A 25,000-nucleotide genomic window follows, 5' to 3' on the forward strand; every position below is an offset into this window, starting at 1 on the left:
AAATTACCTAATTTGACGTTTTGACGACAACGTGGACAAACTACAGTGAATCTTTCAGTCTCGCTCTTTACTTCTAATCCGTCCGTACCAATCCAGTTATAGCACACTTCGCACATACTGTACAATACAAACAAGATTGAATAATCCCGAAATACTTAGAAGAGCTCAAACGTATATTTTAAAGTGACGTTTTCGTCCCCGTAGCCGTCGCGGTTTCTTAAAATCCCTAATTACTCTAATGAAAACGAAGTTATTGAAAGCCACAAAACCACTGCCTCCGACCGCGATTCATCAATGCGTGATTTACTTATTCTCAGTGATGCGAATAATGTTGAATTGACAGCTTCACACCTTAACCAGCACATTTTTGAGCATAATTATAAGAACTCTGAAAATGGAAAGCACCTTTTTCCGAAGCCCATTGAAATACAAGTCTCCTCATAGCCTGTTCGCCTTGTTATCGCCAAAGATGGATCATTAAACGCCAAATTTCCTTTTCAATTAACTATTGCCTTATCTGGAATTGAATTGATACATGCTTTCCCGGTCGTCCTTTTGTAACGTTTTTACCTTAATCTGTTATTACTCAAAAAATATTTCATGGTATTTTTTTGTCACTTCCGAATGTTTTAAAAATTCGCCCCTCAAATTTGAATCAGATAAACTTATGAAGATTATGATGCGTTTATGTATATGAATTTGAAAACTCGCGTTAACGCACAGATTCTGACAATTAAGATTATTCGAATCAAAAATTCATCACTACAGCGCGCCGTAAATTAACCAAATCTTTAATATAATAGAAATGCGATTGCTAAAAGACGAAAAAGTACATGCTAAAACAATGGACGAAACGGATAAAAATCGATCAGAGAATTACAAACGGCTAAATAAACGAAAAGAAGACAGAGCTGATACTTACAAACGCTAATGGCTTTTAAGGAGGGTCGAAATAGTTTCTCCTTTTTTCAAAGAAATAAACATATTCTGTACTTAGATACAGTTAAGGTAATCATATCAAGAGGAAATTTTGCTAGGGTATAGGTACCTATCGTAGATTTCTCACATTATATTTCCCTCCAAGATAACGTTACCATGGCAACGATAAGGTAAAAAATCAACATATGTTGTCTTTTCTGAAGGAACGGGACGGTGAAATTTTCCCATTCAGCGTCACCAGATAATGTTAAAAATACTCTCTAAAATATTTAAAATTCAACATTATCTGTTGGGCATTTTTTCGCAAAAAATCAGTTTTTTGTGTCTCTAACTTTTTTTTTTTCACCTACAGTGAAGCGTACACCTGATTCCCAGTGCCATGGGTTCGAGTACCATTTCAAGCCTGAATGTCTTTTAGGATAATTGTAAGTTTGGTCCATTGCAATGATCTTCCTTTCAAAATATGTTTTTTTTTTATTATTATTATTCGTAGAATCACGGCTCTCGCTCTGCATCACTTATATTACATAGTCTTTCAGTTAATAACAGAGTCATAGTAAAGCAATCATCAAAACCCAAAAGCAGCTTTTTTAAACCGAAAAATGCTGCTTAACAAAAATTGAATAAAACGCAACAATCTTGCCATTGGAAAATATTATTTAGGGATATTTCAAAATGTTACCTTTAATAAGTTGTTTCAATCGTATTTAGGACAGAAAATTTACAGGCGAAAAAAAAAAAAGGAAATTTGCTACAAATGAAAATGAAATATCTGATAAATAAAACTTTGCAAGATTTTTAAAGAAAGAGAGAAATGAGCATTGCCGGTTCAACTGCATTTGCCTCTTTTAAGTTCACGCACGTGTCGTCTTCAAAGCTTTACTGATTCAAATTAACAATATGTATATCTGAATTCACTCCCCTTCTCAGTACAGGGTGTTTCTCTCTGTCTCTCTCTATCCAACAGTTCCTTGACAGTTTCTTAAAACCGTGCCTGAGAGTAGTAACTACAAGATTTACATTTCGTGTACAAAAATGCCCCGAACAATAGAGCATTCTCATCTCTGACGTAATATACACTATGATTCTGTTACTCGCGCCATCCTATGGAACAAATAAAGGATACTTAATGCAGCTGGATGTCGTAGATAAAATCCAGACATATTACCAAACAAACGATTTAAGCGTCAACAGACTTAAGCATATGTTTGCAAACATCTAATGCCATGATTTTCCAAAGCCACCCCTTTGAATCTTAATAATTTGACCAGATTTTGACATCAGTATGGGTCCAGATAGAATCATAAAAGATATTGCATTTCCTTTCCACATTTTATCAATGGAACATCGGAAAACGCATCCGAGACAAGCATAGGTCCGGAGTTTTCGAAGTCTGCCCCGTATGTCCTGTCGCTTAAGTTCAAAGCCAAAAAGGTTTGTTCACTAACACATAGCTACCGGCACATCAAAAAGAAGAGATTTACCGGAATTTAACAACAATGACATAGATGTTTGTTTCTTAGATACCCCTGAGAAGCTCCCATACGTTATTATTTTGTCTGAAAAATGATTTAATAAAATTTTGGTCGCCTCAATAATCTTCTGTTAAATCATCACTATCTTATCGCAGTTTTTTAATGAGAACAAGCACCCATGAGCACTCTCCATTTTGTGAGCCCTCTGCTTGGTTTAAGAAACAAACTTTGCAAAGGCTGGCTCAAAAAACTGAATTCTTGAGACAAGAGGCGTTTAATAAGTTTCGAAAAGCCGCTTTTCCTGCCAGATGAAGAAACATTGAAATATTTAAAACCTAATATACATACAATTGTTCGGCATGTTACGGTTAAATTGTTATTTGGACCAATAACCGTGAACGACTTAGCAATAAACCAGGATTTATAACTTCAAGGATCTGTGTCTTCCTTTCGATAAAGAAGCGAGGCTGTGTTTAAAAATGGAAATCCATCAGGCCATAGTAATAGTGGGCCTCATACTTGCAACTGGTCTTGCAAATCACCTGATGGAGGCGAATAAATTAGGTTTTTGTGAGTGGGTCTTCTTGTTCTCGCTCCCATGCTCTTTTCTGCCTATAATTCAATCAGTAATTTATCTCTTAACATTCTGACAGTGTTGTGTCGGCAGTCGCCGCCGAAATTAGACCAAGCATGATTTGTAGCCGCATACCTGGACTGTCTCTTAAACAGAAAAATATGTGCGAAGAACACCCCAGACTTATCAATTGCATAAGAGAAGGTTACCAAAAAGGCGCAGATGAATGCAAATTTCAGTTTCGTAAAAATAGATGGAACTGCAGTCTTCTTGGACAGATATCAGCCTTTGATAACAGAGCTATCCGTAAGTGAGATTGAGGTGCTTTCAGGCTGCCTTATGCACTATAGGAGGTATTTTTCTGCAACCGAATTTGGTAGGTGACCATGCCGAAGTGTTGAGAAGTGTTTATCTGTTTGTTTCCTTCTAATTAAGGTAAATGATCCCACTTATGTTATGGACTTTTGAAGAGTTTTAAATTAGTACTAGATACTGGCACTTGAGACGAAACGTGTCACTGACGATTTAGGCGTAATTTGACTAGTTTTCGAGATATCGATGGGCCAATATTCGAAATTCCCAAATTCTAAAAATGATGACATGTAAGCGCCATGAGTTTGTTCCCAAGCATCAGTGTCAGGCACACAAACTGGAGCAACTGAGTGCCTCAAGAGAGCGATCCCGCATTTCACCTCGATTGATATAAGCTGCAAGCTACCCTTTTTCTATAGAAAAACAGCTCAGCCTTATCACCTGAATTTACCTTAAAGCAATGTTTCTCAACCAAGTCCTAACATAGATTGTATGTATGTCTTATGGCCAAGGCAAATAGTTGCAACAAAGAATTCTCTCTCGTTGTAAATTCAAGCGATGATAAGGGCCATGCAGAGAGGGTTGATAATTTTTTTGTCTTCTCCGAGTCCACTAATACATGTATATTAAAAAATGTGCAAGAAATTCATACTTCAAGATTTCAATCACGCGTGCGATTAGTGAATAAATTTAGAATGTACATTGTAAAACCTCTTCTCATGAATCATGCCATCCATCGTCGGAATCAGTCGCACGGTTCTTGCGTACTCTGTAAATATTAATAAATACATACGTAACAATGGGATTAAGTGTCCTGAGCGGCTTAGCTTAAACTCTTCGTTGAGGAGAGGGACATTGTAGTGTATGGTGGCATTGTTTTCATAGCAGATAGAATCGGTAATTTTTAGCTGACTAGAATTATCTTCTGCTAATTTATTTACTCGTCAGTTCATTTATAACTTATTTATATAACAAATTAATTCAATTTTTATCAAATAATTTATAATTGAAGCGGGTAATTAGAAAACAGTAACTAGAAAGCGAAAATGTATAAGAATCATGATTTAACCTGCACCCATTAATGTAAAACGTTAGATCTCAGTCAAACTTCCTTTTGGAGTCATGTTATATCTTGACGACCGCAAAACAGCCGAGTTTCGCTCTGTGTGTATTTTTACTCCCTCGTTTGACTTACAGTCAAATTACTCAAAATAATTACTAATAATAATTTACTCGGTGTGTTTAGTAAAAAAATGTACACAAAGTTTTGCGCAATGAGCGAAAAACACTTAGTCAGTGAGTAAGAATTTACTCACATGTTTGAGTAAATTCGAGTTACACCTAGTTTACTCAGAATATTGAGTTTCTTAAACTCACTATGTTGAGTAAAAAGTCTAACTCATGTTGTGAGTAATCTAACTCAAGATATTGAGTAAAATGCTTACTCTACTCATAAAGTGAGTCAACTTTACTCATTATCAAAAATGCTTTTTTTTGCTGTGCATCTGCCACTGTGATTCAGCAAAAATCATTTGTCCACAAGTCAAGTTACGAAAATTAACAAATGCGAAAAAGTAAAGTGATAAATCTTGAAGTCTATTGCTATTCGAACCTCGCCGATCGGAATTTACGTCTCAGTGCATGGACAAGAGGGATGATCGACAAAATGATCTTCGCGTTTTTGTCGCGTGGTTATGAAAAATCGCAAATTATGCGAATGGGCCACTCGACGTTACGTCACCGAATGGCATGACAAACGTTGGTAAGAAAAATAAATTATTTTCATATGAAAGCATTGAACGGTGAACTCTATCATAGTTCAATGCATCTATATGAATTTTACCAATTTTCGCGTCATTTAGCTCGCTTAGGCTACAAATGTTTCTGAAATTTTCGGACGGAAGATTTCCGAGTTCGAGCATAAAACTTTGCACTGGAAACGAATAATGTTTGAAAAAGAATATGAAGTAAAAAAGTTTGAGAATGAGATACCAGGTACATTGCTATCGCGTTAAATATTCATCACCCGTTTTCCTCGACCATGTGTTATGCGGCCTTTAAGGATATTCTTTAAAGAGCTTAAAAAATCCCAATTTTGAATTGTCCGTAAAAAGTATCGAAGTAGAAATGGATAAGAATGGCTGTTCTTGTTTTGTGTTAAGTTTGGAGCCAATTAATTTCAATTTAAGACTTCATCGTTGCTTGGATCTCGCAGCAAATTTTGTACAATTTGTCTGAAACAGACAACCGCACTTAACCGCGTTTTCAAATTTTCGCAGAATTTCTTAAAATTAAAAATCGCTGGAACTTGCAAATATGATTTTTAAAACTAGTTTACTAAAGGATATATTTAGGCAAAATATAAGCGATCCACCAAAATGGCCGTTGACGGCCGAATCTCGATTCTCACAGGCAGCCATTCTTAAAATGTTTCCCTTTGTGCCACGATTAGGATGTCTTGCGCTCTGATTGAGTTTAAAAGTTGAAGAATAAAAATTTGGCCATCCGTAATACCTTAGGTCTGAATTTAGTTCATTGTGAAAGGGCGCACGAAAATGCGAAGTTCCTACCTCGTGAATCTGGCCATACTCTCAATGATCTGCAATCAATGCTCTTGTATTCCGCATGAAATGGTTAAAACTCTTGTTTACGTTTCTTCGTGAGTCCCAATAAATTGTATATATAACTTCCGGCTGAGAAAGTAAAATGGTAATTTGAAGCTTAACTACCATCTGATTGGCCCAATGAAAAGAGTAAATTGCTAACCGAAGCACTTTCTAAATTTAGCCCATGGCGGAATATGGAACTCAGTCGCGTGCCTCACTTCCAAGGCAAACCCTTCTTGGTTCGCTAATGTATGGGAAATCGCAACCGACAAGAAAAGACTTAGCCAACCGTGTAGGGTCACTGAAGTCGGAGACGTAATATTTTTAAGTTGGCATTTCCTGAAGTATAGCAATTTTGGTAAACCAAGTAATCTAAAAAAGGTTTCTTTGCTAATGTCAAGAACGTTCCATGATATAAGATCTTACTGTCAACTTTTGACCAAGGTATCGGGCGCTGTGGGATACGGAAAACTTTAATGGATAGGCCGAAGAAACACGTGCCAGAATCGTGGCTATCAATTATATCACAACTACTTACAACACATTATCCAAAAGGGTCATTGAGGGTCGCTGAAATGGCTTGTTTTGATAACACTGACAACTGAAGGACCGGAAACTAGAGTTAATGTTCTTTCTTACTCGCCTGTTCTGAGGGGAGATTGCGAACACGCTTCCGTTAACCCTTTCACCGCCAGAAATGCAAATTGCTACTTACAGATTTTATTCTGTCTAACGCCAGGAGATTTTACTCTGTCTAACACCAGACGATTTTACTCGTCAATGGGGAAGCCCTCAAGGGTTTCTGTTTTTTCTTTCTTTTTTCTTTTTTTTTTTTTTTTTAATAAATATTCAGCCTAACCATCGGCAGTATAGTAAATTCCGTACATTGTGCGAAAGATGGACAAACTCTTGGTAAGGAGAAGAAATTGAAGAATTGATCGATCCGCTTTATATGCGTTGTTAGTTCTCCTTCGTGGTTTCAGGCTCTAGTGCACTAGTACGACGCAACAATACCAGGGAACTCTTTAAGTCAGGAGCTACTGGTGACAAGTTATACATTTAATCACATATAAATCATTTAATTTGGGCCTTTGTTTACTGCGACAACAATCACGATTTTGAGATCCATTGCTTCCGGAGAAAATTCCTTGCGCTAGGACTATACTTGGAGGACGTTTCGTAAACACACCTTGCGTGACTTTTGTCTGATTGGTTGTTTTAATCACACCAAGAGTCTTCGTCTTGATTAGAACATTAGAGCTTTCTCCCTTGCTTACCGTTACCACACTGAGCCTAATTATGCAAATTAGTAACTGTAAGAGATGATCTCTTTTGACGCCTTTATATGATCGACGTGTGCCTTTTGGACACCCTGGAAACTGCCTTTTTAGCACTTAATGTCGCCTTAAACTCACGCTGAGAGAAATGCGAAACCACTTCAATACTTTATTTTTTTTTGTCGTGATAAATATGTTGCCAGGGAAGAAGGAACTGCCTTTGTCACGCTTAAGAAAAATGTGCCTCAGATTTAACTTAAGCCTAGGAGGTTAATTAAAAGATCAATAATAATAATCATCATAATCATAATAATAATCATCATAATCATAATAATCATAATCATAATAATCATAAACATAATAATCATAATAATAATAATAATAATGTTTATTTAAATGACCAAGAGCGATGAACACGTTCTCAACGTGTTTCAAAACAAATGCCTCCGGAAGATTCACAACATACGTTGGCAAGATCACATCACCACCAATGAGTTACTAGCCAGAGCGGAAATGTCACCAGTGAGTCAGGAAGTAAAGAGAAGAAGATGGAAGTTCATTGGCCACATTCTAAGGCAGGACAGAGCGAGTGATACAAGGACGGCGTTAAATTGGAGACCGGAGGGAAAAAGAAAGAGGGGGAGACCAAAGACAACGTGGACAAGGACCGTTGAGAGGGAGATGAAAGAAGGAGGATGGGGTTCGTGGGAAAAGGTGCGGGGCGTTGCGGTAGACAGACAGACATGGAAAGCTTCTGTGGAGGCCCTATGTGCCACCTGGCACGCGGAGGATAGGTAACAGGTAACAGGTGTGTATTTATATAGCGCAAATTCAAAACAAGCGGGTTTAGACTAATGAAAGAGGCTTGTTTAAACTGAAGGTGTGTATTTAGTGCTCCTTGATTATTATTGGCAATACTGATTTTCCTGATGTCCGCCCTTTTTGTAGTAATTTGCAAAGTTGATCGCTGACCTTGTTCAAATGTTCCATTTTTACAAAGTTATCCCAAAAAAATGAAACAGGAAAGAACGAGTTCTTTTGCAAAAAGGAATGCTGTAATTTATTAGCACTGAGAGGATGATATTTTAGCGTCAGTTAACAACTATTCGCGGAAGTGGAGGTGGCTAGTTGTGGATATTTTTCGAGCCGCGAATGAGGATCGTTGTAAAATTTATTGGAAACATCCAAAAGTACACCAAAACAACACGCACATGCGCGGTTGACTGCTAGTTCACCGTCAGTGTGAAGGTCGTAGCGTTTAGAGTCAGAACTCCACAGACGAATCAGTAGTTATAGAAATTTTTTTTAGTCACCTACGACTAAATTGTGCTTATTTTTGCATCAAATTCCTGTTTAGCCAGGGCTTAATCTATGGCTTGAAGGCAGCTAAGTCCCTGTTCTTGATACTCATAAACAAAATAAACCGGGCAACAACTTAGAATCCCTTATGTGGAAACTGCTCAGTGCTCCTCTCCTCCAAACGTGTCATGACTCAATGATATTACATGATGATGCAATTTACCATTGAGTTCCATTGTAGAGACTCCATCACACAACTTGTACCCCTCCAATTGCCTTAGTAAGTTAGATACAGTAATTTTTCGAACTGTTCTACAATAATACAGGTACAAAGGATGATCTTCAGGTAACTAGGAACGCCAAAACTCTCACAGTAAAGCCACGACTCTCATCCATAACAATTTCAAGATGTGGCAGTACGTACGGATCCACCATTTTCTTAAGCAGAATTCTGTCGTCAAAGATCTTTAGGCTTTTAACTCCCGAACAGAGCTCTGAAAATCCTTTGTAGCAGCTGTGTGGTAAATTCGCCTCCTTACATTTTACAACCGAACGTTCGGGACGTGGTGAAGGCTTGCTTGTTTCATGGCTTTTCCTAGGCATATTCATAATAGGCAAAGCTGCAAATTTGGGCTTCTTTTTGGTCCTTTTTGCAGAGTGATCTATCAAAGAAAGTATAAAATTGTCAAACTTTCAGAACCAAAACCATATCCACTCTCAGACCGAACTTCAAACAACAACAACACTGACCGGTAAAAACTAACTCAAAGAAAATTTAACGAGACAATATAGACACGTACTTACATGTTTCGATATCTTCAGGCGCAAGTTTTTTCTCACAGGTATATATTCTATCGCTTTTCAACTGTTCCCTGAAGCTCTGATCCATTTTTCTTGTGTTTTTTATCTCACCAAACCATTCGTCTCGCCATTTTCTATTAGCTTCATCTTTTGCCACAGGCACCTTTCAAATACCAATTCCCTTGGTTCTTCGGCACGAACCACAGCCAAATACTGCGCAATTAGCCCCTGGCATAACTTTTATATTTCTAACAAATATCGCACCACAAGAAACTACTCGACCGAAGCCGTTTGAATGTGTGCACTGTCGAGATCACGTGACTAGACAAAAATCAAAACAAAGACATTGGTCTTTGAAGATTGCCGACTTTCATAACCAGTCCCTCTACTAACTATGGACAAACTAACGATTTGCGATACGGAGACCTGGATGAGCCTTTACACTCATGGCTAATATGAACGTGGAACGAAATAGATTGATATTCTGCATTAGAACAGGCAGCAAACAAGAGGATACAAGCAATCGGTCGTTGTTACATCAGAACTTCAAGGATGAGCGCCCTTAAGGAGTTTATCTTAGTGCTGAACAGGTGATGTCGTGTAAGATTTTCGGTTTGGCGATCGTTGTTAATGCGCGTTCGTCGAGCTCGTTGAAGTGCCCCTGTGATAAGAAAAAAAACACTTTCTTTTTTTTCTTCAGATTTTGAAAGTGTGCTTGCTGAACACGGGACTGACAAAATTTTGAGCTTTGATTTTTATGCAAAGGCCGTCTACTTTCAGAGTAGGTTTTGGATTTCACGGTCCGCCATTACTCACGTTCAAAACTGACCAATTGAACGTCAGAGCGTTGGATCCAGGGAAAAATGACGTCAAAGGCTTAATAGCTTACAATTTCAGCGTGTGAATGCACCTTATTATATATGCAAACGTTAACGCGAGTTTTTTAAAGTCTGAAAGACCAAAACTCCCGTTCTGCATATTAATTCTGCGGTGTACACACACATTGCATTCTTAAACTACTGAGCCTTTCACGTCAAGGCTTAAAACATTGGTGGTTTAGTGTTCAGTTAACATAGTTTTAAAATCCATACTGAAAAAAATAAGAATTTATGTTTTTGGTCACAGGGGCACTTTAAAAGGTAGGAGTCACAGTAGCAATTACTACTTAGCTCCGGGGTTTTCTTGTTAGCAGAGCATCACCCGAAATCAACAGAATATAAATATTTCTTCTCAATCTCATAAAAAGAGAATACTCCCCTTGCCATTAAGTATTATGACCACGAAGATTCAGAGGAACTGTAAACTAGAAAAGACACTTGTGGTCATCGAACGGAAACTGCTCAAGCGGTAAAGAAAATGGATTTTCAAAACCAGATATTTCATATGAAAATACTTGCATTGGGTCAAAAGGAGTTGACAGGACGTCTAAACGGGTATCCTGCCATCGTCCTTTTGTCAACGGGGCGAAAAACAGTTGTCTTCACACGAAGGCCATAGACACGGAAATATAAAGGAATGTCACTCAACAGAGGAATCTCCGTACTGCAAGTAACTTATCCGGATTCCTTGAATTTTTATTTTATGGGATTAAGTAAAACGTTCGCTTGGACCAATCGAGCTTCATCTATACTTCTGTCGTATGTGGCTGAAAATTTAGTGTCAGTAACACATACACACCACTACTTGCACTCTACTGACACAACACAACTGACACACGCACAGTTCGGAAAACAAGTACGCAGACCGACAGAAAAGTTTACGCCAGAGTGCATATTTAAAATATGGGATCCACACAAGTGGACCATCTAAAGGCCTGTATTTAACTGGAATGTGTACCACGAGAATAAAAACTCCTACCCGTAAAATCTGTCCATATTCTCCCTACGGATGATTCTTCAAATGCTCTTAATTTTAAGAATCGGTTGAACGTCTTGATTTTCTGTTTGAACATAGTTCAAATCTTGCGATAGAATTTTGAGCTCTGAGAGGTCCCACAACTCAGCTATAGCGCGACACGTTGCGCATCTTGGCTACTCGACACTAGTCACCTTAAGGGTATTGGTTTGGCTTCCTTTATATATCCCTTTAATTATATGAAAGAAGAAGTTAATAGACGATAACGAATTATATTCTAGTTATTTTCTGTAATATTGGTGGGTTGTTGTTTTAATTGTTTAAATTGCCCATTTGCGGTTTGACTAAGCCGCTGTTTAGTGATCCATTGCAAATATATGTAATCCCGAGTACAAATAGAGGTTGTTGTTAAATTAAAAATCGTTAACGAATCCAGTATATTGTAGTTATTTTCGTGCTTTATTGTTTTAATTGTTTAAATTGCATATTTGCGGTTTGATTACGTCGCTGTTACACACAAACAACTCCCGCATAAACGCAATCGGTAGGCCTTACACCTTTACACACCGGATACACCTATATCCTCACATGTGAAAGATAAAAATGATATGTTCACTGCGCGCGGTGAAGATATGATTTTTTAGTAAACTGAGAAATCCTGGTATTTCATCAATATCTATATAATAATATGTTTTTAAATCGTCTGTGTTGTATCCGGTGTGTAAAGGTAGGTGTAAGGCCTCCGTCTCGACCGATTGCGGTTATGGCCGGAGTTGTTTGTGTGTAACAGCGACTTACCGCAAATATACAATTTAAACAATTGAAACAATAAAACACGTAAATAACTAAAATATACTGACAAAAGCCTAGTCACTACTAACTCGTGACTCATAATATCAGCCATGATCGTTGATTGTTTGTTGAGTGTTGATGGTCGAGCACAGGTAGGAGTCGCTTTTCTGCATTCACCGTAGCACTTTCTTGGTTTGGGGTTTTCTTGTCAGCTGAGTACGTTATTTATTTATTTATTTATTTATTTATTTAGAGCGAGTTTCAATTGAGTATCGTAAAACCAAAACAAAAGTAATTACGTTGGCCAATCAAAAAGGACTGTGACAATCCGGCGAATCAATAAAAACTCGAAGTAATTTCACGTAGCCGACACAAAGCGTGGGAAAATGTGCACGCGTGGGCCACAATTGGTTTTGGTTTCACTTCTGATTGGTTGAAAAAATGGCGCGAGAACTTTGAACCAATCACTGAGTGAAGTAATCGTAATAAAACCAAAGTAATTATCTAATTACCGTGACTTTCGACACTCAATTGAAAACCGCTCTATTTATATATTTTTATTATTTATCAGCTGTACTACCTCCAAAGTGTAGTTAAATCGATTGTTGAAAAAATCCGGTCGTTGGTAAAAAGTACAGCAATACTTCAAAATAAAATATGTTTCCCAATTCCATCACAAGAGTATATTTCCTGCGCCATTACTATGATCAAGATAAATAAATCAGAGGAACCGTAAAATAGAAAAGACACGTGGTCATGGAATGGAAACTGCTCAAGCGGTGAAGAAAACAAATTTGCAAAAAAAAAAAAGAAAAGGAAAAAAGAAAAAACTCGGAGATATCGAATGAAATTTGCATCAGGTCCAAAGTTGTTGACAGGACATCGAAACAGGTAAACTGCGATCGGCCACTCCTTTAGGGAGCAAGTCAAAACAATGTCCTTTTTCTCCACATGACGGCCGTGAAAGCAGAAATATGTGAGAAGAAAGCGCCTCAGTGATCGCTGGTTACTCGTCTGGGGAATCCCCTCACTGTTAATAACTTTTCTAATTGGTTGATTACTTTGGAGTCTCTAACTGCAAAACAATCCCAAGAATGCCACTCATTCACACCAGTGTTATGTCAAATTACCTAATCGTTTCTCGGTTAACTTCGAACAGCGGTTGTTTTCCCAACATAACTCTTCCTTTCTCACTCTGTTCCAAAAATATTTAGAAACGTTCAGCCTCAGCTCCAAAATTAGACGTGAAAAAAGAAAAGAAAAAGGAAAAGTGAAGAGAGTGTATTACGTTGTCTGAGTTCTCGTGATTTTAGTAGAATTAATTTACACTTCACAAAAGGGCGTTCAGATGGATGCCGTGGAGCAATGATCCGTCAGATCAGAGAAAGCTATGGAATATACGGGGATTTTGGAGAGTGGTTTTAGCTATAGAACCTGGTTAAAAGAGCCGCTGTGTTGATATTTAATTCATCGCCAGTGCACTAATGTGAAGTACAAGAAACAAGAAAGGAAAACTAGATGCGCTTCATGAGATTAGAAAAGGAAGACTCAGTAACTCTCGTTTGGATCGATCTAGCTTCGTCTATCCTGTCGTAGATGGCTGAAGAACTATAATGCAAGTAGTAAACCGAAATCTCTCCGCTGCGGTAAAACTACTGGTTGTAATCGATGTCTTTTGCAGTCATAGACATAAACATAGACATAGACATAGACATAGACATAGACATAGACATAGACATAGACATAGACATAGACATAGACATAGACATAGACATAGACATAGACATAGACATAGTTTAGGACTTAGGAGTCGTAATTCCGTTACTGGAACGCTCTCGTGAAAAAGACAAAATCGAAAAAAAAAAAAAATACAAGGGAATATTAGTTAAAAGGAATAACTGTATGTGTACAATAGTAGAAATAATAATTTTATACATATTTACAAATTGCGAATGACGTAATGAGCATAAAAATCTAAAAACATATAAAATACAACACTGAATACTCTAAGTAATTAAAATCTATTCATATATTCGTGAGTCATAATAAACAGAAAGGACATTTACAGAAGTCATCAAGAGAAAGGTTTAATTTCGATAATTGTTTTTTGAAAGTCACAAGATTCTCAGCTTAATGAACTTTTGCTGGCAAATACTTTCAGGTGTGACTTATAAAATAATTGAAAGAATTACTTTTACAAATTGAAGCAGAAAATGCGAAATCACTGGCTAAAGCTTGAAACGTCAGCTTTCGATTTCCTCAGTTAAGGTAGTCAATTAACCATATCAACTCAGTTGATTAATTAAACCCATTTCTGTGTTTCACTTCCCCACCGAAGCAGCAACACAGCTTCTTTATAAACTAGATTGCTTTACCCAAAATTAAAGCATCCAGGAATCTTTCCTCTTGATTCATTAAAATATCTGAATAGAAGTTTCCAATAATAAGGGAATTGTGATGATATTTGAAAGAACAGTTGACAAATGTCATAACCTGCGTAGCAGGTGGTATTAGGAAGTTTAAGATCTACGACGCGACGGCAACGAAAATGAGGGCATGAGGGCATGCAAGCATGAATATGCCTGCATGCACTCTTTTTAATGAACAAAACAAAGGACCAAGCCTCCTGATTATTATCACATGATCCGTATTGGGAAAACAAATGTACGAGCCGAAAAGGTCTATTCTCAAGTTTTACGGAGAACATGAACACAAGACAGCGAATATGGATTCTGTCGTAGCTTCAATACCGCACCGTCCTAATTTAGTTCATGGGAAGTTCCGCTAGTTTTTAAAAAGTTAGACAAACCGACGTAATGACGAAGCGATTAAAAAATCTAAACTTGCAGTTTTTAATCACGTTTTTGTTACCGTCGCGTCCTAGCTCTTAAACTCCGTATTGTTGGCGTGAGAGGAATAAGCCAGGCAGAGAATAGGCGCCCATTCCCATTCTCCACGCGGCTTCGCCGCTCGTTAATTTGCCTCTCGCGCCAACAATACCGCCAGCTCAGGCTACAAATGTCACTGCCTTGTGAGTTGTGAGTTGTGAGGTGCGATCCAAGCACCTCATAACAATAAGTGATGTCGTATCAACCATTTACGCGCCATAAACAGCTGCTACCGATGCGTCAAAAAAGAAACTACTCACCACCTCATTTCCTCGGAACGACTGGCACAAAACATTTAACACTGCACACGTGCAGTTAAGTAAGCGGACCGACAGAAACCTTTTAGCCGGACCGCATATTTTTAAAAAAATAGATCCACAGCAGTTGAAAGCCGACAACCTGTAAAATCGAAAGGCCTGCATTTAACTGAAACGTGTACCACAAGAATAAAAACTCCTACCTGTATAATCTGGCCATATTCTCTTATGGATAATTCTTGGAATGTTGAAATTTTACGAATCCGTTGAACGTCCTGATTGTTTGTTTGAAGATAGTTCAAATCTGACCATAGATTTTCTAGCTCTGACGGGCTTCACAGTAGGGTCAGAGATACTGGTGCTCCTCGCTCTCCTCGAATCGAGTACTCAAAGGTATGGGTTCCGCTCCGTTTTATATACATCCTTGTGAAGACGAATGCGCGTTCGGGCTTAAATTTGATTGATTGTTTGCGAATATCATAGAGCGCAATATAGGTCAATCTACGCCCACTGCGGAACAATTCCGAGATAGTTGCGCTATTCATTGTTTTTGTGGTTGACGTCATTAGTACTTGACGTTTGCGACCTGTCAAGTGATCACTTCCGGCCGCTTGGATCAACCACAGATATATAAACCAACAATACATGTGACCCTCTGAGTCAACCCTATCTCGTGTCTTTTTTTTTATTTTTAGAAGCTCCTGTGCATAAATACACGGACCGTTCGCACTGGCTCCTTGCGCACTAGGCAAATTTCTGTGTCACGGTATTTTTCGAAAAAAACCTGTACAGCCCACCGGAATCTCATGCAAACAGCACCCAAAGAAGAAGAGGATGGAAAAGCCAGCCTTTGAAATTTAAAAATAAGAAATGGCGAAATAATCAACATGAAAGATAAAGCAAAAAGTCCTTTCAAATTTGATGTTTTCTGCCTGTCAGTCATAATTTTGCACTCGGCGGAAGAAGTTGCTCAAAAGTCAAGTTACAAAAATTGGCTATGATATGTGAAAAACATTGATCTATCTTTAGGTATATTTGTACTCGAAACGTTTATTATATGAAACATCGTAAATGAGAATTTACGTACCCTGTCTCTACATAAGACAGATGATGTACAAATTCACTTCGATTTGTTTGTGCAGCCTGGAAGTGTCGCGATAGTGGCGGTATTTGTCAGATTATGATCGCAATACAGTCACGTAAACAGTGCAACGCACACGAGCGTTTGTGCGACCCGATAATCACCTGATAACCATACGCTCGCACATAGTACATCGTGAGTAACAATGCAAAAATGTTCTTTGATCAAACTACCAAAAAGGACATCCAAAGCGCAAAAAGAACGGGCATGAACAAAAAAAAAGATTTTATTCATTCGTTGAGAATCTCAGTATCTGTGCAACGCCCCTTGCAGTTACGGACTCAAAATTGTAGGCCAACAACTCCCAACATCGTTGGGTGTTACATGTTGCGTCCGTTTGTACACCCTGTTACATGTTGTTGCGTGTTGTTGGGAGTTGTTGCACGAAGTTTGAAACTTGTCAAACTTGTATCCCTCCAGGATCCTTCCTTGTCATCCGCTAAGTTGACTACGGTCGTGCATCATGAACTTGATCCTTAGTTGGGTTTCAAGTGGAGTTATAGGCTCCCCTACCTTGCCATCTTGAAAGAAAATTTCCCGGTAGGTCCACTCCCTAACCACGTAAATCACCTCTTCGATGGCGGTGTTGCTATTCTTTTTTTTATGAAAGAAGGGAATATTGAACCGATTTTGTATGGAACTATTATAATAATCAGTTCCAATTTTCAGCATTTTCTTCACTTTAATCATATCAAAGAACCTTTTTAAACACTCTCGACATTTGGTTCAACACTAAACAGTTTAGTAAAATCTTTACTGAAAAAATACCAGAAAATTTGTAATCCTTATCAAAATTTCACCGGCCAACTAAATGACCAAAAACTAAAACTATGTTTAAAAAATCGTTCTTTCTGGGCAAAATATCAAAAAAGGCCCAAGTTAAATACTATCCTACAAATCTACACCTTAATAATGCGTTAAACAAATATACTTAAAATGATCATATTACTTAAGTAGTTTTAGCCGATGGGTAGTGTCTATTAAATTAACCAAATGGAACGGTCCAATATGGACTTAAAAAGGAAAGCGGTGTCTAGCACATTCTACTATTGTAACTAAATCAAGGATGAGCCATCCACTACACGCTATCTAAACACCCCAGAAATGTATTAATCAGTAGGTGCTTTTTTCACATTTCATCACCACCATGTCGGTGGACGAATACGAAAGATCGTCCACCAGCAATTGTACATGACGTCATTGCTTGTCTTTTGGGACTAGTTGCAAGTCATGTATTCTTATTATTTGAGCATTAATTTTTAAGCGGTACAAATATAATGTTTTCACAGATATTTGCATCTTCTTAGGCACAACCTGAAAATTCTATTTTCAAGAACAATTTATCGTCTTTCACAACTGGAGGACCAAAAAACTCCTCGATTGGAGCAAACTTTTGAAAGCCATACCCGGTGCAGGAAATTGCATTACGAGGCTTTTGGAAGGCTGACAGATGTGGCATCGCTTGTATTATCCGACTGATTTCGTCGCGACCTCCGGGACCACTCTGATCTAGGACGCTAACAGTGATTGTACCAGAAAAGGGCCAATTTAGGACACTGTCGTACTCTCCTTGTATCATATGAATGAAAAGTGCCACGTGGGTGCGTTTTCCACTGCCCACGCCCTTGGGGTAAATTCTTATGGCCATCATCCTTCGTTGCGGATAATTGTACACTGCATCAGTAAAGATTGGTGTTTCGTTTACCATATGTTGAGAAACCTGGGTTATTGTGAAAGTAAAATTGGTGGCATTTGGACATCCCCATTTCAGATAAGCTGTCTGAGGAGTGGACCTAACAGGAAAATTTCCACGATTAGTAAAAGGCCACCAAAAACAATCCTGTTGAGATGCATTTCTCGATGATGCCTTGGGGAGAAGGCGGGGTTTATGCTCCTAATTGATTTAGTTACCCACCGGTTTTAGTGAAAACGTGGATTTGTCTGGCGGTGCCACGTCTCGCGTGCTCACAAACCTGAACCAGTTGTTCAAAAAGGCGGATAACAACTGTCCACCGGATAAATCACTATCCATTGGATAATGCAACTGGTTTCGGGATGCTTTATCCACCGGCTGAATAGTGATTTATCCGGCGGTTTGCGCTATCCATCATTTGATAAACTGGGGACTGGTGTTTGACGTTTTTCCCTTCAGATTGGAGGAGCACAAGTTGGGTTTGGAGAGAGAACGCTCCATCTTCAGCGAAGATCATTCGATACGATACGATATGATAACTTTATTTAGAGAGGGAGACGCAATTTACCTTTTACAATTTCCCAACTTGTGGCCCTCTTGCTATACCATAGGGGACAGACCACAATACCGGGGAATCCATGCATTACTCGTTGCAAATATAGTATGGGTTATTTTTTTTGCGTCCCGATGGGTTATGAACATTGAAGGGTTGTGAGACTGGGCCTACGGTTTATCGTCCCTATCCGAGAGAACTAGAAAGTCTAACCATTTGCAGATGTCATCACAAAGGCTGCACTTTCTCCTCAGTTATTTAAAGTCCCTGGGAGTTGGTCGGCTGGAGTTTTGATCCCTCGACCTTCCGCACAGTAGCCTGATGCCCAAGCGGTCAGCGGTTAAACTCGCTCTTGGAATGGCACATATTCAATCCTAAAGATGCCTCTTTTAAATAGTGAAACGCACTAAAATGAAAACAAAAAGCGGTGCATAGCGTGCAGAACTTATGTTCCCCCCAATTGGGGACGACGTCATCGTTGGATCGACTCCCTAATTAAACTGTCGAATCGGAAAATGTGATCTCCTTCCATTATTCAATAAACAGGGTGAAATGGGCCCTTTGCAGATGGCGATCACATGGTACAAAAACCCGGTGCCACACTCAAGAGGAAATTGCGCACTGGGACATCTAAAACAAAGGGAATTTAAATTAAGTTACTTTGTGTTAGTTCCCCCATTTGCTCTCTAGTATGACGGTTTTTGTGCCATGTGGTCGCCTGCTGGAAAGGATCCATTGTGTCAATTCTCTAATAGATCATGACCATTGAGAAAGCCTGTACAACTTTTCAAACTTCTACAAAACTAAACGCAGATTAATATAGAAAGCACGTGATAATAAACAACTATTCTCCGAAATGGAAGTGGCTATAGCGGTGGATATTAACCGAGCCCAGAAGCGGCCACCGACACTGAGGTGAATACTGCGTTGTTTTAGTCAGGAGATCATCAAGTGGAGCCTTTATCTCCCATTCTTGGGCTCAGAGTCAACCCTTTAACGAGTAGATTTATTTCTATAACGCCTCCCTTGGGAGGTTCGGCACGACTATTGTGGTAAAAGCCAATCAAAACAGAGCCTAGCTATCTAAGCGTGAAGGGAAATATGATACTTCTGTCTAGAAAAACCTGTTCCTAAAAGACAAATTTACTCGGGAAAGGGTTTACTCAAGGAATTAGTGGAAATAGAGGCTCCCCTTGATGAACTCCTTTTCTAGTGTATACTAAAACAATGAGATAATATTGCACAAAAATATGATTTTAACTCATTTATTTCTGCAACGATTACAATATGTTCGGTCGCAAATCCCGCGCGAGTTGCTCGAAGATGAATATCAAAGGATGTTCGAAGTTTGAGTAGCAAATCAGAGCACGCCTTTAACGCTATGCACTGTTTTAGTATACACCAGTTGGTCAGTTGTCACTTGCCTCCTTATTATCGGATTCCACAGACTTATCTCCCCCGCGGTGCAAGTATGCTCCGTGGCTCTTTCAGTATCCCCAACAGAAGAGACTAAGTTAACATCCATAACCTGTTGATCATGCAGAGTTGTCTGCCCCCTGAATTTGGAACAAAACAACGGGCAGTTAACATCAGACGACTGAATTTTGCTTTAATCAATTCGTCATCAGGCATATCTTTGAACGAGGAGTGCTTAAAGCAGTTTTCAAATGACTGTCGAAAGTAATTACGCCATCACAATTGCTGCGCTTGGTGATTGGTGTAAACATCTCACGCTAGTTTATCAACCATGCAATGAAAGGAAACCCACGGCGTGACTTGCACGCGCGATTTTTCCCGCGCTTTGAGCGAATTGTATGGAATTGCTACGAATTTGGATTGGTTCATTTCAATGTTTGCATCTGCCGCTGTAATTGGTCAAAGTCTTTACTGTTTTACGACACTCAATTGAAAACCACTGCTGTATTTAGTGATAATTACTCTAATGGAAGGGAAGTTAGTCAAAACCACAAAATCATTGCCTCCAACCGCGAATCAACAATGCCTGGTTTACTTATTTTTAGTGAGGCGTGTAATGTTGGGTAGACAACTCCACACCTTCACCAGCGCATTGTTGAACATACGAACTCTGAAATTAGAAAGCACCCTCCGTATCGCTGCCTTTTCAAAGCCTACGCAAATAAATATAAGTATCTCGTCATAGCCTGGTTGCAAACGCTGAATGTTGTTTTTATCGTAAAATATGGATGATTGGACGTCATGTTTCCCTTTCAATGAACTGTTGTTCTATCTAGATTTGATACATTCGTACCCGGGATCTCTTACTGCTTGGTGAATTGATAACGACGTTATTTAAATGTCGAAGCGTCATCCGTTTCTAACGTTTTTACCTTAGGTTTCCTAGTTTGTTATTACTGAAGAAATATTTTACGGCATTGGTTTTCAGTTGCATGTTTTAAAAAGTCGCTCCTTATTCGTAAAATCACAGTGAACAGCATAAACTTTGAAAGAGATAAATTTATGAATATTTACGATGCGTGGATGTATATGAATTCGGAAACTCCTGCTAACGCACAGATTCCGTATTCATAATTAAGCTGCAACGCGCCGTAAACTAACAAATTCTTTAAATGTAATAGAAATGTGGTTGCCAAAAGACGAAAAAAGAACATGTTAAAACAATAGACGAAACGGAAAGAAATTTATGAGAGAGTTAATACAAACAAAACCAAAAGACTAAAGAGCTGATATACTTACGGTGAAACGTTCATGGCTTTTAAATGGACTAAACAACAGAGCGGTCGCTTAACTTTTGATATAAACAATGCGCGAAACATGCAAAAACTAACAGAAAATAAGCGTGACACGAACCGGCAAAGACACAAAGGAAACATATTTGCAAATGGAAGCAACAAAGATAGAAGATAGAGGGCTCATTAAGCAGGGAACAGTCAACAAGGCATATCATGACCGGCGCAATAAACAGATGGATTTAACAAATTTAATTTCACTTGTTTCATACAGTTCAAGTCCAATATAAGAGGATCAGTATGTACCACACTTCACGTGCAAGTCAACCAAAACCTATGTTAAAGTTAGATCGTTTTGAAATCAAATTAACCAGTTATTAGAAGCTGGTTTCTCATATTAACACTAACAATAGCAAACTATCACTTTATTTAAGTCTCAAACTTATAATTTAATATTAAACATACATGAAAAAATACTCACTCATGACTGGTTAAAAACGAGTACGTTTAGCGCGTAACACTGGGCAAATTTTAGCTGTAATACGAGTGTAAATTGCAAATGAATTCTTCACACGTTTCCAAGCTTACAGTTAAATGACTTTTGGCTGATATTTTCTCTCAGTAAAAATATGGATTTAGCAAAGGTGTTAATCTGTCTTAACAAATCAGTTTAAAGAACTTCATAGAAAATTAAAGAGTGCATACGCTGTCAAAATTCTTCCTCTTTTTTTTTTTTTTTTGTCATGTATAATAACTCCTACAAGCCATACGGACTTGGAACTCTTTTGCTTGTAGGTTTGGTTTTCCATTTCAGACCACGTGATGCTCCCAAGGAAGTTTTCCTTTTGTTTTTTTCTTAACGGTTATGCATACATCTGCACGTGCAAAAGGCGACATTTGAAAGAAACTGCTCCCTAGAGTAACGTCATGTGGTCTGAAATTAGAAAACAAAACGTTGAAGCAAAAGAGGTCCATTTTGTTATCGTCCGAAAAATTTACTCGAGATTATTTGTGTCAAATCGCACTCGAAACAAGGAAACGAACTGCTTGCTGTCCTCTTGCTCTGCTCTCGTTGTACTGTGATTTATTTATTTTATTTTATTTTATTTTTTGGTTTGTTTTCGGAGTTCGTCTTGACAGAAGCGGAATTAATTTGTAAGTCAACGTGATTGCCCTCATTTCAACAAAATTCTTGATCAAATTTTACTGGCAGCCATGATTTAACTAACTTCAATACCGGTAACTATAAAATTACAATTTGCACGATTTCCCTTTCGGCAAGACAAGCTGCAACTGTGACTGTGGTTCGACAAAAATTGGCCGCAAGTCAAGTCAAGTTACCGAAAATTAGCATATGCGGCAAAAATAAACGGATCTATCTTGCGGTCTATTTCTATGCGAGCTTCGTGGATATTTACCCCTGTCTGTGCATAAGACAGAGATAATCGAAAAAATCCTCTTTGATATAGTTTCATGTGGTTATGCGAGTTATGCGAATTAGCACTACTCCAGAGAGAGAATCTACAAAAATGCGGACCCTGTGGCGCAGACCTAACATGACAAGAAAAATGCTAACTGTTTTATCTGTGACCCTCACCAATACGAAGATCTTGGAAGATGCACGGCCACAATTTATCTCTGACGGATATTTCGTGAGTGCGAGCTTGCTCATTCACCGTCGTTATTGACTGGAAGTATGTTAAGTTGCAAAGTTTTTTTTGATTCTTTGTTTCTGGTGTAGTCATGTGTGTTATTATTCCTGATGTAATCAATCAATCAATCAATCAAGCCGTTTCAATCAATCAATCAATCCAATCAATCAATTATTTATTTACTCACACAAGCTCGTTTAAAAAACCTATGCGCATTTCATATTACAAGAATTAAATAATACAATTAAATCTATAAAATATAAAACTAACCTAACTTATCATAAAAAGCACAATATCAAATTATTGCCGGGAGCGATGCGAGCAGCGACACTCATTTTGACACTCCCACTACTTTCATATTGACGAGAATCTTAATGCTTCGGCATGGATGTAAGTTTTTATCGGTGATGACGCGACTGGACGCAGTGGTTTGAACAAAGCATCATGGGATGATATAGGCTGCCAAAATAAGCTGCGAAAAAGCTATTATGTCATTTATTGAGGTAATTAAGTTTCGACTGTACTTACAATGCAGAATCCAGTGCTTCATATTTGTGGGAATATTGATCAAGCTCACGAAATGTTTAGTGAGATTTCTCGCGAATCGGGGAAGACAGTGTTCGTTTATGAGTTTTTCAGCTTTGTTAAGTGCTCAAGTCCACCCCGTTCGACAATGGAGAGTTTGATCTTCGATGATATACTTATCGAAGGTTAAATGCTCTCGAAATGATAGTGAAATACCTGATGCTGAAACCATATCGCTCAATCACCCGCTTCCCGGTCAAGTTTGTTGGCCATCACATCATCCCAGTACTTTACAAAGTCAGTGTCTATTTGCCGGGAGACAACGGCAGTTCGTTTTATTGTTATTGTACATTCCATTCTTCAAGTGATATTTGTTCTATATTCAGTACATTTTATATTTCTGATAATCTGTTTTACTCATTTTCAGCATTACGATAGTAACTACATGATATCACTGTCAGTATGTTAAATACTACATACCATTTTTATAGACAAGTTTTGTGTCCAAAATAGCGCATTGCTGTCATCTTTGCCATCTTCTATAGCTATTTGTTTTGTTATTGTTCTGTTCTAGTTATTTGTTCTATATTTTATATTTCTGATAATCTGTCTTATATATTCACGGTATATTTTCAACATTACAATCACGGTAACTACAACACCTGTTCTTGTTACTTGCTTACCAAATAAAGTTTACTTTCCAAAACTATGATCCAATTAAGAGGGAAATAGAGAAATCAATATCGTTCATGACAATATCGAATATGGATATCTTTTCTTCATTTCATAAACAAAACAATAAATTTTCTTATTATGGAACAGTTTTCATTACTTCGTGACATACACTTCAACATATTAGTACTATTTCATTCTAATTCCTTGGTGACCTTTGTCATGTTTTCTAGTATATATTTTCGACGACTCATAGACGTCTTTTTCTAAAATTGCTATCACAAATTTATGAAAACTGCTCTATTAGTTATTATTTTTATTTAAGTCTCCTTGTAGCATTACATGTGATCTGACACATCCTTGCCATTATAACACTTATAACAACCTTTTGTTTCTGTCATATACTCCTATGATTTTTTTCACAATTAAAGAGTCGTGTTTGAACTCGCAGCACTTTACTTTCAATTTGAAATGACGAGTGATAATTAGTCTACTAGTGCTGGGCCTAATTGGGAACACTGTAAATAACAGTAAATTGAAACTTTGTTTTTTTTTTGTCTGTTTGTTTGTTTGTTTTGTTTTAGTTTTTGTTTTTTTTCACCATTATAGCATCGTCGTTAACTTCTTATCTCCTGACCACGGACGTTTTCCCAATTCCCATTCTTTTATGATCGAAAATCAACTTTGATGCTTAGCATGGACTAATGACTTTGCGGTGTAACTTGAGGCTAATAGTATAATAGCATTATGATCTAAGGTACCAAAGCGACCTTCAAGAAAATGCAATGTGATTCGGCTTGGCTAAGTTCGTATTTCCATTTGATCGATCGCGAGTAGGCTTGTAAATCTAGAAAAATAGTATCAATATGTCTCTATGCTTCGTACAATTATGTGTCGTAAAATTGTGGAAAATTTCTACAGGCTTTCCGTTTGTCTGTGAAGAAGCGTCGACCGGGCTCCAATAGAACTCGCGGCATCGCCG

The 25,000-nt window shown here is 38.1% G+C and overlaps 1 long non-coding RNA gene and 1 pseudogene across 1 annotated transcript in view; both read right to left on the reverse strand.

Annotated features, from left to right (window-relative positions):
- The window catches only part of LOC138057062 (uncharacterized), a 553,865-nt gene that overhangs the window by 69,304 nt on the left and 459,561 nt on the right, over window positions 1-25,000 (reverse strand). The window lies entirely within an intron of this gene.
- Window positions 8,644-9,518, reverse strand: LOC138057621 (uncharacterized; annotated as a pseudogene).

This window comes from Montipora capricornis, chromosome 7 (genome assembly GCF_036669925.1).
Source record: "Montipora capricornis isolate CH-2021 chromosome 7, ASM3666992v2, whole genome shotgun sequence".
Lineage (NCBI taxonomy): Eukaryota > Metazoa > Cnidaria > Anthozoa > Scleractinia > Acroporidae > Montipora > Montipora capricornis.